General features: G+C 31.4%; 1 long non-coding RNA gene across 1 annotated transcript; it reads left to right on the forward strand.

The window, feature by feature from the left end:
* The first annotated feature begins 1,952 nt into the window (after window positions 1–1,952).
* LOC112639434 lies at window positions 1,953–2,211 on the forward strand. Its single transcript, XR_003123509.1, has 2 exons — window positions 1,953–2,005; window positions 2,079–2,211. It is a non-coding gene; the product is annotated as an uncharacterized LOC112639434 (long non-coding RNA).
* Window positions 2,212–11,422: the final 9,211 nt, after the last annotated feature.

Consider the following 11,422-nt stretch of genomic DNA (forward strand, 5'->3'; position numbering starts at 1 on the left):
CGTAACGTCGCAAGTCGTGAGCAAAATTGACCAATCATAATCGATTATTTCAAAAATAATCAACCATGATTGGTCAATTTGCCAACGAACTTACGAAATGAGAAATTGATCTAGTAAAGCGGTTAATTAAGGCTGCAATCATTGACGCTAGAAACCCAGCGGGCAAATTAAAATCATTAGATTTCTCCTAGATTTTGGCATCAATAAAATAAGTTCAAAAACCAGTTTCAACTTTTCAATGAGTTAAGCGGCCTTTTCATTGACGCTACTTTTTTAGCGTCAATGAAATTGCACCTTAAGTTCATATTTTTATGTTTTAGAGGACGCATCGTCCTTTCAGGGATAACCTTAAAGCCGGATACTTGTTAATCTAATGACTTTAAGACCGGTATTCATAGTCCGATCTTATATTTGAGAGATCGTCTTATATCGAGCTTGAAATGCTACGCAGCTATTTGATTGGTTGAAGGAGGTCTTAAGTCAACCTCGGACCAGACTTAAGACGATCTTAAAATATAAGATCGACTATGAATCCGGCCTAAGGCCCAGTTCCACAATCCAGTTAATCCGAGTTTAAGTAAGTGAATGGACCAATCAGGTCCCAGTTTAACGTATTAAACTCGGATTAACTCGAATTGTGGAAACCGGGGGCTAAGATCGCCCTAAAAGAAAACTTATGGCCGGTATTCATAGTCCGATCTTATATTTAAGATCGTCTTAAGTCTGCTTGGAGTTGACTTAAGACCTCATTCAAAACCAATCAAATACGCGTAGCATTTCAAGCTCGAAACTTTAAGACGATCTCAATATAAGATCGGACTATGAATACCGGCCTATGACAAAAAAGAGTGAAAACTATGAAACAACTTGTTGTTTGTTTTATAGATTTTAAAAATGGCTTGTCGTATGCTACATATTTTAGAGTTGTAAATAATTTTGAAAAAAATGTTCAATCTATAAACAATGGTAACGCAAATGAAATATATCATTGTCTCTAAATCATTATATGTAATTAACATATAATGTGTATTTAAAATTAATTTATCAATTTAACTCCAATAAATTATGAAATTTTTTTCAGGTATATTATTGTGTTAATATTATTTAATTTATTGCTTGTCAGTCATTCACATTTATTAAACAAATAAGTCACTTTATTAAATAATGTGAGAAACTCTATATTTTTTGCGAAATAGTTAAGTAGAACTTTTATGGTATATGCATTTTGATAATAGTTTATATTTACAGTAGAAAACAATTTTGTATTTCACTGTGCTTTTGTTCTATAGGACCTGAAGTAATTATGAAAGGGTGTGACAAGTATCAGTAATGCAGGAAGACGCAGAGATACAGCAAGAAGAAATAGTGAAAGAAAAGCTCCTAAATAAGGAGCAAATTATTGTCATGGGAAAAAATTCTCAATTACCAATTTCCTGGTCTAAACACTCCTGTGTTTAGAGGAAAAGAATTAATTCAACAGCTAAACTGCTTGTAAAATCTTGGAAAGAAAGCAAAAAACTTATGGAATTACCACAAAGTCAGACCAGACCAATGCAAATAAAATTATCGCCATTGGAATGTGGTTGGAGGAGTGTTACAATGGATGCAGAAGCATTGAATCAGATCTTATTGGAAAAAGGTTAATATTTATGCTATTATTGGATTATAATGGTTAAATCACACACATACAAAAATCATGTGATATGATGTCTATTTTCAATTTTTTTTTTATGTTTCAAGTTCTAAATATTAGAATCTTATATAATTAATATCTTTGTTTTCTGTAGATACATTTGAAAGTTTTGAAACCTGGATTTTGGAAAACAAAATGATAACTTGGTATGCCGTAATTTAGCACGTAAGACTAGAATCAATTCATTTATAGTAACTGGAATGGAAATATTGGCTGGATTGTGCATTATTAAAAGCCAAAGCATCCCTAAACGGATTAAAAATAGGGCTGGTCAAAGATTAATGTATATTCCTACATATAAGGAATACACTGGTAAGAAAATATTGTCAATACTATATAATATAAAATTTATTTCTCTCTTTTAATATCACTTTGTATTTTTCAGTGTTACATGATTTCTTTACACAGTTTGAGAATATAAAAATATTTGTAAAGAAAATTCATGAAGGATAATGGGCTTGTTTGTCATCATGCGATAAAAGCGTGTTGCGAGATAATTGGCATAAAGGATATGTATGCCAAAGTACAAGGAGGAATGTAAAAGCATTCTTTATTGGTTTATTGCAACAGTATGTATATAAAGTATTTAAAGGCATACACTTTTTATTTAATTTATATTAGAAAGAAACATTTTTATTTATAAAATATATATACATATATATATATATATATATATATATATATATATGTTAGACACAAAAGCTAAAAAAAAAACGTGGATTGTGTCGATTAATTAATTAATTGTTTTATTTAATTATCAATTTATATACTATATTATTAACAATAATTTTTTGTTTACTTAAACTGTATAAGGTTGTGCATAAGAAACAATCTTTTTTATTTAGTATTTCAAGCATATTTTCATAGAACTTTAATTTAATTATTATATTATTAAAAATATTGAACAAAATAAAGAATTAAAGCTGGCTTTCTCTGCAGTCTCATGGCAGATTATATCAGAAATCATACTTTAATTATTGCAATATATCATGAAACAAATCAATCTCAAAATAATGGAAATATTTGCAGAAATATCAAATATGTAATGTAAATATTTTAATTTTTTTGTATGCGATCTATTTTTTATTCTATCGATGTTTTCATAGTGATGCACCTTGAGCACTTTGCTTCATATGTTTGCAATAAAAATATATTAAAGCAAATTATTTTGCAAATTTATTATTCTAATTTTTATTTAGAAAGACTAAGATTAAAAAAGACGTATGCATTTTTTTCAGATATTCTATTGAAAAAAACGCATCAGATAAAACTTTCCTGTACATTTTAAATGTGCCAAAAGATTTGCTCTTTATTCCACTTACTGCAATAATGTACACTAAAAATGACAGATCTATATTAAAAATGATAGATCTATGTTTAGTAGTTGGAAAGAAAGAGAGGAGAAATGAAAAGTGCATCTAGAGAATTTAAAAGAATAAAAATCTAAAAATAATAATACATAAAATTAATATTATGTATTTTTTTCATGAGGAATGTGGGGCGCACATTTATGCATTTATTTATTTAGATGAGATTTACTTTAGAGCACATTCAGTATTCAACTTTAATTTTATTTTCTCTTTCTTACGATTATATAAGTATAACATAATTACTTGCAAATGCTATCATTTTTGTGTGCTTACAGTGATACAGAAGCAACATTACAAGTACTATATTTACAGATAACATCTGTATAATAAAAAAAGTACCAAAGTCTAATGGTGAAAAAAGGGTAAATATTTTAGACCAGTATAAGTATCAACCAATTATTCCATTGCTCTGTTTCATTAGAGTTGCAATTTTCTTTTAATATCATAAATATATAAATAAGAAAAAGATTTCTATACGTTTCAAATAAATTTATATATTTATGTATGTAATACTGCGCACACATATTAAAAGGTGATAATATCGCAGTTATAATAAGATACAATCCTGACAATGCAGTGATTTTTGGATCCTTCTTAAAATAATTTAATTTGATTTATTTTTGAGAAATGCGCACAATACTTGAGAACAAATTATTTTTGTGCCACGTATTACTTGTGTAAAATTCCACACACAGTATCATATTGTCTGCGATATATGAAAAGCTTCATCGATGAAATATCATTGAGAATATGATGATAAGAAAAGTAATATAGTACTTGTAATGAATAACCTTAATGTGGAATACATAAATATTTTATATTTTAATTTCGTATAATCAAGATGAGATAAGACACTCATGATTATTTTAAAAATGTGTCCACAAATATCATGTAACTTCAATAGCTGCACATTCGTCAAATTAATCCTATTACGTTAAATCACAGCAGCTTGTTTTAATTTAATCTAACCTAACCAATTATATTATATGCTTCTCATTAAAATGTGTAAAACTGTACGTCGCACATTTAATACGATTAATATACTACGTAATAAAATGTAATACACTAATGAAATAATTAAATATTATTTTTGAAAGCATGATAAAATCCAGGCAGCATATGCTTGTGTTTACATTCGACATCCAAAGACATTGAGAGGTTAGGTTAGGTTAGATCGAAAAAATTTATCGTTTAACAGTTGGCAGCCCTACGAGATAGACTGTGCAGCACTGCGCGTATATAAAATAAATTTGAAATCGCTTCTAGCTAACCATCTTCACGCGATCGACTTTATTTGAATTGCACGGCATTCGCATCGAATTATGATGCGGTGCCGATTTGTTCGAACGTAATTCGGGACATCGCAATGCTGTATAAGCGTCGAATGAGCACGAATTGTCACGCAAATGTGATAAATCAAATCTACTCACCGTTTACCGGCTATTCCACAGGCCGCTCCACTCGCTCGCCTCGGGACATCCAATTCCGATCTTTATGCGCACAAACTCACACGATATCATCAACGCGAACGCGCGACACTTTATTCGGCACTCCCGATACTCGCTCGCATCCGATAATCATCATCAAGAGCGCGAATAACGCGACGCAACTTCGCTCCATCTTCGCGATGACGCCATCACTGAATATCGTCAAAAATCGCTGTCGCGCGTTTCCATCGACACACTATAAAAGTCGCGCGATCATCCTTCGACACTCTCGACGCTCGTTCACTCGCGATATTCGTTTAAAAACGGTTAAAAGATGCGAAAAATGCGGACGTACGACGATCCGTGTAACTGCGTATGATTCCGATTCACGCGCCAACATGGCGGCCGTATGACGCGTTTGACGTAGCAGTGACGTCGCAGTGACGTCGCAGTCACGCGCCAACATGGCGGCCGAACCAGTGCGCACTGGTTCGGCCGCCATGTTGGCGCGTGCCTGCGACGTCACTGCAACGTCACTGCTACGTCAAACGCGTCATACGGCCGCCATGTTGGCGCGTGACTCGGAGTCATACGCAGTTACACGGATCGTCGAACGTCCGCATTTTTCGCGTCTTTTAACCGTTTTTAAACGAATATCGCGAGTGAAAGAGCGTCCAAAGTGTCCAAGGATGATCGCGCGACTTTCATAATATGTCAGTGAAAGTGCGCGACAGCCGTTTTCGACAATTCAGTGATAGCGCGATCGCGAAGATGGAGCGAAGTCGCGTCGCATTATTTGCGCCCTTGATGGTGATTACCGGATGCGAGCGAATATCGGAAGTGCCGAATAAAGTGTCGCGCGTTCGCGTTGATGATATCGTGTGCATCAAGATCGGAATGGGACGTCTCGAGGCGAGCGAGTGGAGCGGCCTGTAAAACAGCCGGTGAACGGTGAGTAGATTTGATTTATCATATTTGCGTGATAATTCGTGCTCATTCGACGCTTATACGGCATCGCGATGTTCCGAATTACGTTCGAACAAATCGGCGCAGCATCATAATTCGATGCGATGCCGTGCAATTCAAATAAAGTCGATCGCGTGAAGACGGTTATGCTAGAAGCGATTTCAAATTTATTTTGTATACGCGCGCGCAGTGCTGCACAGCCTATCTCGTAGGGCTGCCAACAGTTAAACGATAAATTTGTTTGATCTAACCTAACTAACCTAACCTAACCTAACCTAATCTCTCAGTGTCTGCATATCGAATGTAAATACAAGCGTATGCTGCCTGAATTGTATGATGATGTATGCTTTCAAAAATAATATTTAATTATTTCATTAACGTATTACATTTTATTACGTAGTATATTAATCGTTTTAAATGTGCGACGTACAGTTTTACACATTTTAATGAGGAGCATATAATATAATTGGTTAGGTTAGATTAAATTAAAAAAAGCTGCTGTGATTCATTTAACGTAATAAGATTAATTTGACGAACGTGCAGCTGTTGAAGTTACATGATATTTGTGGACACATTTTTAAGTAATCATGTCTTATTCATCTCGATTACATAAATTAAAATATAAAATAACAATTACTATATTAACAACTATATCTCAATCATATTCAACCATATTTCATCGATGAAGCTTTTCATATATCGCAGACAATATGATACTGTTTGTGGAATTTTACACAGGTAATACATGGCACAAAAATAATTTGTTCTAAAGTATTGTGCGCATTTCTCAAAAATAAATCAAATTAAATTATTTTCAGAATCCAAAAATCGCTACATTGCCAGGATTGTATCTTACTATAACTGCGATATTATCACCTTTTAATATGTGTGCGCAGTATTACATACATAAAATATATAAATTTATTTGAAACGTATGGAAATCTCTATCTTATTTATAATATTTATGATATTATAAAAGAAAATTGCAACTCTAATGAAACAGAGCGGTGAAAGAATTGGTTGATACTTATGCTGGTCTAAATATTTACCCTTTTTTCACCATTAGACTGGTGCTTTTTTTATTATACAGATGTTATCTGTAAATATAGTACTCGTAATGTTGTTTCTGTATCACTGTAAGCACACAAAAATGATAGCATTTGCAAGTAATTATGTTATACTTATATATCATAAGAAAGAGAAAATAAAATTAAAGTTGAATACTGAATGTGCTCTAAAGTAAACCTCATCTAAATAAATAAATGCATAAATGTGCGCCCCACATTCCTCATGAAAAAAATACATAATATTAATCTTTATGTATTATTATTTTTAAATTTTTATTCTTTTAAATTCTCTAGATGCACTTTTCATTTCTCCTCTCTTTCCAACTACTAAACATAGATCTATCATTTTTAATATAGAGCTGTCATTTTTAGTGTACATTATTGCAGTAAATGGAATAAAGAGCAAATCTTTTGGCACATTTAAAATGTACAGGAAAGTCAGTTTTATCTGATGCGTTTTTTTCAACAGAAATATCTGAAAAAATTCATACGTATTTTTTAATCTTAGTCTTTCTATATAAAAATTAGAATAATAAATGTGCAAAATAATTTGCTTTAATATATTTTTAGTGCAAACATATGAAGCAAAGTGCTCAAGGTGCATTACTATGAAAACATCGATAGAATAAAAAATAGATCGTATACAAAAAAATTAAAATATTTACACTACATATTTGATATAGCATTTAATCGATATGTGCAGTAATACGGTAAAATCTAATTTTCTCTCGAATTTTTTCACGAAATTTAAACTACTAAAAAAATATCAAATATTCAAATTGTTCAATAGTCTTGTGAAAGAAGCAGTTCTCGCTTAAAGAATCTTTAGAAAAAAAAAAAAAAAAATTCTAAAGAAAAAAAAGGACAAGAAATTTTAAATCTCACATGGATATTAATTTTATACTAATATTTTTAATGTAACACTTCATTTATAAAGATTTTATTTTGTGAAACGTTTATACATAAAAGTACAATGATTATACGGCTTCTTTAATCTATTGTTTCATCTTCGCATGATTTTCGTTTAAATAATAAAATATTTGTGCCTCTGGATATTTTTCTCTGGAAGCTTTATGCAATGTGTGTAACTTAAATCTGTTAACGTACAAGTATTAGAACGTAACAGAATAAGTATATGTAATTTGATTAAAAACACGTGTTTTATATGAATTTTAATTACATATTTTGTTATGTTACAAATAAAAAAATCATGCTTGCGCGACGCGATTCTAACAATTTACCGACATGCACAAAATGATGACTTTACCGGCAGTCGAAGTATCTGGACTACGTAATTCTGGCGTATAACGCGAATGCAGATGGCGATACTAAACAGCAAAGAAAGATGGCTGCATGAGTGAAACGCGAGGCGCGAAATATTACATTTCGTATATCGTTCTTTGCGAAAAAAATGTGTGAAAGTATTGTACGTATTCGCGATTAACAGTTCGGTATTGATGAATACCAATCAACGCAAGTATAATTTGTCGTATCTCATTGGATATCTCTTCAAACTCTGTATATGAATCGCTCTCAGTTTTTAAAATGCAAAACTAAATATTATAAGATTTGACTTTGGAAAAGCGCGATAAAACAATCGAATCATTCGTAATTCATATCATTAGCATAATATACTATGAATTTTCTACGTTATATATTGAATCGAAATTGCGCGAAAGAGGAAAAAAAGAACAAGCCTATGAATAGACATTTCCATCCTTTACTAAAAGAAAAAGAAATTAAAAATATATCTCAATTTTTTTCTATTTCTTCAGGCAAGTCTACATATATGACCAATATGATTAATTGATTCCATCTTTATATATTTATCATTATGTGCTATTAATTAAAGCCGTAGACAATATTCAGAAATCAAAGTTGCGCGCAGGAATGGCCATTCGCAGAAACGAATGCGCACTGGTTCGGCCGCCATGTTGGCGCGTGACTGCGACGTCACTGCGACGTCACTGCTACGTCAAACGCGTCATACGGCCGCCATGTTGGCGCGTGAATCGGAGTCATACGCAGTTACACGGATCGTCGTACGTCCGCATTTTTCGCGTCTTTTAACCGTTTTTAAACGAATATCGCGAGTGAACGAGCGTCGAGAGTGTCGAAGGATGATCGCGCGACTTTTATAGTGTGTCGATGGAAACGCGCGACAGCGATTTTTGACGATATTCAGTGATGGCGTCATTGCGAAATGGAGCGAAGTTGCGTCGCGTTATTCGCGCCCTTGATGATGATTATCGGATGCGAGCGAATATCGGGAGTGCCGAATAAAGTGTCGCGCGTTCGCGTGATGATATCGTATGGATTTGTGTGCATCAAGATCGGAATAGGACGTCGAGGCGTGCGAACTGTCCCAGGAGGAGCGGCCTGTGGAACAGCCGGTGAGTAGATTTGATTTATCATATTTGCGTGATAATTTGTGCTCATTCGACGCTTATACAGCATCGCGATGTCCCGAATTACATTCGGACAAATCGGCGCCGCATCATAATTCGATTCGGTGCAATTCAAATAAAGTCGATCGCGTGAAGATGGTTAGCTAGAAGCGATTTCAAATTTATTTTATATACGCGCAGTGCTGCACAGCTATCTCGTAGGGCTGCCAACTGTTAAACGATAAATTTTTTCGATCTAACCTAACCTAACCTAACCTCTCAGTGCTTTCGATGTCGAATGTAAACATAAGCGTATGCTCCCTGGATTTTATCATGCTTTCAAAAATAATATTTAATTATTTCATTAGTGTATTACATTTTATTACGTAGTATATTAATCGTATTAAATGTGCGACGTACAGTTTTACACATTTTAATGAGAAGCATATAATATAATTGGTTAGGTTAGATTAAATTAAAGCTGCTGTGATTCATTTAACGTAATAGGATTAATTTGACGAATGTGCAGCTGTTGAAGTTACATGATATTTGTGGACACATTTTTAAAGTAATCATGAGTGTCTTATCTCATCTTGATTATGAAATTAAAATATAAAATATTTATGTATTCCACATTAAGTTATTCATTACAAGTACTATATTACTTTTCTTATCATCATATTCTCAATCATATTTCATCGATGAAGCTTTTCATATATCGCAGACAATATGATACTGTGTGTGGAATTTTACACAGTAATACATGGCACAAAAATAATTTGTTCTCAAGTATTGTGCGCATTTCTCAAAAATAAATCAAATTAAATTATTTTAAGAGGATCCAAAAATCACTATTGCCAGGATTGTATCTTATTATAACTGCGATATTATCACCTTTTAATATGTGTGCGCAGTATTACATACATAAAATATATAAATTTATTTGAAACGTATAGAAATCTTTCTTATTTATATAATGATATATAAAAGAAAATTGCAACTCTAATGAAACAGAGCGGTGGAATAATTGGTTGATACTTATGCTGGTCTACAATATTTATTTTTTCACCATTAGACTTTTGGTGCTTTTTTTATTATACAGATGTTATCTGTAAATATAGTACTTGTAATGTTGCTTCTGTATCACTGTAAGCACACAAAAATGATAGCATTTGCAGGTAATTATGTTATACTTATATATCGTAAGAAAGAGAAAATAAAATTAAAGTTGAATACTGAATGTGCTCTAAAGTAAATCTCATCTAAATAAATAAATGCATAAATGTGCGCCCACATTCCTCATGAAAAAAATACATAATATTAATCTTTATGTATTATTATTTTTAGATTTTTATTCTTTTAAATTCTCTAGATGCACTTTTCATTTCTCCTCTCTTTCTTTCCAACTACTAAATATAGATCTATCATTTTTAATATAGATCTGTCATTTTTAGTGTACATTATTGCAGTAAGTGGAATAAAGAGCAAATCTTTTGGCACATTTAAAATGTACAGGAAAGTTTTTCTGATGCGTTTTTTTCAATAGAATATCTGAAAAAAATGCATACGTCTTTTTTAATCTTAGTCTTTCTAAATAAAAATTAGAATAAATAAAAATTGCAAAATAATTTGCTAATTAATATATTTTTATTGCAAACATATGAAGCAAAGTGCTCAAGGTGCATCACTATGAAAACATCGATAGAATAAAAAATAGATCGCATACAAAAAATTAAAATATTTACATTACATATTTGATATTTCTGCAAATATTTCCATTATTTTGAGATTGATTTGTTTCATGATATATTGCAATAATTAAAGTATGATTTCTGATATAATCTGCCATGAGACTGCAGAGAAAGCCAGCTTTAATTCTTTATTTTGTTCAATATTTTTAATAATATAATAATTAAATTAAAGTTCTATGAAAATATGCTTGAAATACTAAATAAAAAAGATTGTTTTTATGTACAACCTTATACAGTTTAAGTAAACAAAAATTATTGTTAATAATATACATATATAAATTGATAATTAAATAAAACAATTAATTAATTAATCGACACAATCCACGTTTTTTTTTTTTGTCTAACATATATATATATATATATATATATATATATATATTATATGTATATATTTTATAAATAAAAATATAAATTAAATAAAAAGTATAATATGCCTTTAAATACTTTATATACATACCTGTTGCAATAAACCAATAAAGAATGCTTTTACATTCCTCCTTGTACTTTGGCATACATATCCTTTATGCCAATTATCTCGCAACACGCTTTTATCGCATGATGACAAAAGCCCATTATCCTTCATGAATTTTCTTTACAAATATTTTTATATTCTCAAACTGTGTAAAGAAATCATGTAACACTGAAAAATACAAAGTGATATTAAAAGAGAAGAAATAAATTTTATATTATATAGTATTGACAATTATTTTCTTACCAGTGTATCCTTATATGTAGGAATATACATTAATCTTTGACCAGCC

Source organism: Camponotus floridanus, unplaced genomic scaffold (assembly GCF_003227725.1).
Source record: "Camponotus floridanus strain SB8 unplaced genomic scaffold, Cflo_v7.5 scaffold640, whole genome shotgun sequence".
Lineage (NCBI taxonomy): Eukaryota > Metazoa > Arthropoda > Insecta > Hymenoptera > Formicidae > Camponotus > Camponotus floridanus.